General features: G+C 37.0%; 1 non-coding gene across 1 annotated transcript; it reads left to right on the top strand.

Moving 5' to 3' along the window:
* The first annotated feature begins 665 nt into the window (after positions 1-665).
* On the top strand, positions 666-750 carry Trnal-uaa. Its single transcript has one exon. It is a non-coding gene; the product is annotated as a tRNA-Leu (tRNA).
* Positions 751-4,936: the final 4,186 nt, after the last annotated feature.

Below are 4,936 nucleotides of genomic sequence, written 5' to 3'. Positions count from 1 at the left end.
CATTTGACACGCGCCAGGAGCTTTCCTCACAAAGTTCCACGGTTGTCGCGGATTAGCCGATTACGATCAAAATTCACAAGTACCGAGCCATTCCCCCTCGACTCATCGTTAGTCACATCGTGGAACAAGCGAAGTGAATAATGACGATATTATTCAAATAGCGCGTCGTGCTTTACAACTTCCGTGATTTTTTTCAGAAGCACAAAGACAGAGCGGCGCATTAGCGGTCACGAACAAATTACCGTGTATGCTCGCGTGTGCTCGCGCAGAGTTCGTGTGCATTTAGCCATGCTGTGTTTTCTATCCCGTCGAACTCGTCGGGATATTACACAATTTACAAAGGATGACCACGCAAACTAGGGAGTCATAACTGAATTAAAAATACGAGGCAAATTTATCATGCCGGAGTATTATATATCCTATCGTTTGTCAATAATTAATGTTTTTATTAAATTATTATGTTCCCGTAGTATTCAATATTATTCAATGTTGGAAAAAAACCATAAATCCAAGGAATTAAATAATTGTTTAATATAGTCAAAATAATGAAATTAGTTAAACAATTTTATTTTATGAATCGTGAAATAAAATTTATTGTCATTATGCTATAAACTTAAATTCACTAATATGTTATCTATCAATATTTTCATTCGCCTTTCAACGAAGCTAGGTTGGCCGAGCGGTCTAAGGCGCCAGACTTAAGATCTGGTTCCCATTCTGGGAGCGTGGGTTCGAACCCCACACTTAGCAAAAATTTTTTTATCTACTCGCAATTATTTTTATTTTTTTTTTAAATTTTTTCCGCAATTATAAAATAAATAATATTTAAACGGTTGCTTAAATTTTTACTAATATAATTATTTATATGCACACACAATTAAAATTATAATGCAATAAACAGACATATAAATATCAATCTTCGTTTTTCTTTAAAATTTGTTTATTATATTTAGATTTATTATTTATAATTTATCATTAATCATGCTTCAAAGAGACTACTTTCAAGACATTTCATTTTCACACAAGGAGACGAATAACGAGAGCTTTCAACATAGCCGGATTCAAGATGACTCTCGGTCTCAAGATTAATGGTAGTGATAATTGCGTCGAGTATAAATGACTTGATGAATAGTCATAGACAATTAGAGAACGCGAGATAAACCGGCGCAATTCTCGTGCGGTCTCAATTCTACTTGCTAACCTCTCAATAAAACTAATAGCAATTTCAGAGAAGTTGACTTTCATTAGTCAAACTATATGTACGTCTATAAAAATTAACATGTATTAATCACAGATAGTGCATATATTTTATACATGAAATTTTATATATATATATAGAATTTCTGTTTCAATCTTGTAAAAAAAATTAATATGTGCAATGTAAAGTTGGATGAAATCTCATACACGCGTATATAAAAATGGATGCTCCAAAAATGAAAACGTCTAACTTTAATTATACAAAATCCGACGTTTTTATCGATCGCTCTCGAACTTAAAAACGTTAATTTTTTAGTCTAATCGGTGTATCGAAAGGAAAAGCGAACGATTAAATGGGATTAGTCAAACGACAGGCGACGCGGACCCTTTTCCCAAAAGACCGAGACTTGACACCGTAAAAATGTCCACCCTACACTAAAGGGGAATCTTTCAAATAGAAAGAAAGAGAGAGAGAGAGAGAGAAGGATAAAGAAAGAGCGAAAATCGCGCATTGAGGTGCCTGTCACAACAGCAAACGACAGGCGACGCGGACCCTTTTCCCAAAAGACCGAGACTTGACACCGTAAAAATGTCCACCCTACACTAAAGGGGAATCTTTCAAATAGAAAGAAAGAGAGAGAGAGAGAGAAGGATAAAGAAAGAGCAAAAATCGCGCATTGAGGTGCCTGTCACAACAATTTCGCTGAAAAAGTACAACACGTCGACATAATGTCGGGACACAACTTGTAATTTCATTCCGCCGCATCTGCTGTCATTCTCACGTTACCCCGCGAACTTCTCGACTTCGTTCGAGGGTACGAGAAACGTCTCGTACCGTCAAAAAAAAAAAAATAGAAAAGATGGGGCGAACGTATTTCAGGCAACCCTTACGCACGGGATATACAACGCAGCTTCCCTGCTGTTTAAGATTGTTACTTCTGCCGATCGGATTTCAAGATCGGAGTATCGTAAAAAAGAAAAAAAGAAAATTAAAAAACAAAAGATAAAATATATCAGGTAAAATATTCTTCTCCTATATTTTTGAAATAATATTCTGTCTTTTACTAAGAATTTATATTTCATCTATTTTATCAGATATTCTTTTTGCATTTATTATTGTCTAAATAGAAACTCGTAATCTGATTGTATAATTGTGTATAATTTTTAAAATTTTGATACGTATTAAATATACATATTTTATATAAAAAATATTTTAAAGTATCAATATAAATATATTTCATTTATAAACCATTAATGATGTTGATACAAATTATAAAATCAGATATTTTAATCTTCCTCTTTTTTCACTTTTCATCTTGTACTGCCGCACTTTTTATCATGATTCGATTTATGGGGAACGAAGCATGAAAATAAAAAATTCAGAACTAAGCTCGAGAAAAATACTTCCCGACGGCTCAATCCATCCCTTGCGATTGTGAAAGGAAAATCGTATTTCTAATGCTCAGGCGTTGCGTGCTCGGTATTCCATGAAATCGTATTACCACGCGCGGAATAAGGAATATTAAATTATTCTTTTTTCGGCTGGACTATCATCTCGTATTACCGTCACCTTAAATCGAGGCTTAAAAATGTAATTTTATCGTAAGCTTACTTCATATTTAATCGTACTCTCGTGTATCCCCATGGAAAATTGTTTCGCATTAATTACAACGAAGCGCTTTGTTACCGGAGTTTTGAAACCGAGCCAACAATTTTCAGACATTAGGAGAACGAGACAAAAATTAATCAGGCGTCTCTGAAACCATAAATAACGATTGGAGGCAGTCGGGGCAGCGAGTATACGTACACCCAGACAATGGATGACAAATTGTGCGAAAGCAAAACAAACTATGGACTAGATTGAGCTGGTTGGTTCGGCGGCTTTGCCGCTGTCATCAATATAGCTGCGCGGGACATAATCTGGCGATAGCAACGTCGGCTAAGAAAAATGAACTTTTTCGCCAGTGTCCACAGTCCTTTCGTCCAAATTGCCCATTCTACTGCAAGTTATATTCCACTCCTATTCGTCCCTTACAATAATCTCGAACCCGCATCTATCCATTGGTATTCTAGTAAATTTATTTCCTCCAGAAGTTTACTCGTTTAACTACTTTTTATAGATGAAAACTATACAAAATAATATTTAAGTGTCTATATTGATACGAAATCTATGTTCTATATATTCTGATTACAAAGTGAGAAACTGCATAACTCATTAAAAAGATTGCGTAATAATAATTTATATTGATTATACATATAATGTCGTACAAGTGTACGTGCTTAAATAAACTTTACCAACTTCCGTATGTTTACATCTCGTTCATGACAAGCTAAAACGCATTCAAGATTAAATTTTATACTCAGAATATCCCGAGGCGAGGTAGATCATCGTATAAGGTTATCAGCGACTACGGCGTGTAGACGTAAACAAGGGACGCGGGAGGGTTACAGCAAAAGTCGCTTTGTACAGGGGTAAGATCGGATCGGAGCCGCACGAGAAAAGGAGCGGAGCAAGTCTTAGCGTAGCAGGACACCGTCGTAGCGATCGTAAATGTTTAATATCGTGATTAAAGGCGCTGGCGCCTCTCATTATTATTTCAGTCTGGAGGACATTTCGCTCGGTCGCATCTCCCCGCCGCCTCGCGTCGCCGCGTTCCTTTTCAATTCTCACTTTCCTTCGTCGGCTTAAAAATCCTCGCGAAAATTAGCCGTCTAAATATTTAAAACACCCCATCGTCGACCGCGTCGTCTCTAGGAAGCGTAGCCGACGAAGGAAAAATGAAGAAAGCCGGGAATACAAAAACCGTCTGCCAGCAGCAGCAGTATTATTGTCTCCGACATGGGAACGGGCGTGATCTCTATCTGATGGATTTTCGCTCCGCGGATATCTTTCATTCATTGCGCCTCGTCACTTCCCACTGCAGTTCGTGTCATTGAACACCCGCCCCATTTTTTGTTTAACATTCCGTACAAGTTCGACCTCTTATAATTTGTTCTAGGCTTGAATATTATGAAATTATTTAAGTCGACTAACGTTGACTGCGAATTTTGATTCATAAATCACGACATTTTTTTTTATCAGATATATTTCTATTATATAACAATTAATAAATATCATAAATTTTTCGGTAATTGAGAAACACAGTAAACATTAAAAATTGTATCTTACAAACACTAAATCTTTAACAAAAATCTTTAAATTAAATCTTTGACAAAAAGCATGTTTTATAAGAAATAAATTAATTTAATATCTATGTAAAATCGTGTTCGTTCGCGCAATATATTTGCAAATATATGTATCGGTCGAGCGATCGCGAAAGATCTTAGACGGAATCAAAATTCATCTATGACGCATTCTATATAACTGGACGGAAAAAGTCGCGGACAACTTATTTCTTCGTCGTCGATTGCCCGTAAACGTCTGTCGAAGAGAACGGGGCGCGGCGCCGCTGACAATTGGACATTTACATTCAGCCGGAAGTTTCGTCGCTTGTAACGCGGAAAGAATCCGCGAATGGTACTGACGGAGGGGGTGCCGGCACTTTTATGTCGCGTCGCGCACATTCGGACAACGCGAACGCTCTTGTGCGCGAAAGGATATTCGTAAATAAAATTTTCGGCGAGGGTGACAAAATGGTCATACGCTCCAGTGCTGACCCTAACCGGAGAGGGGGTCAAAACTCGATATCTATGCGCGACGAGATTTTTTTTTATGCTGTTTTCACATAGTTACGCTCTT

The sequence above is a fragment of the Formica exsecta genome, unplaced genomic scaffold, assembly GCF_003651465.1.
Source record: "Formica exsecta isolate Colony F162 unplaced genomic scaffold, ASM365146v1 scaffold21, whole genome shotgun sequence".
In the NCBI taxonomy this organism is placed as follows: Eukaryota; Metazoa; Arthropoda; class Insecta; order Hymenoptera; family Formicidae; genus Formica; species Formica exsecta.
Note: the sequence above shows the minus strand (reverse complement) of the source record. Positions and strands in the feature narration are given on the sequence as shown.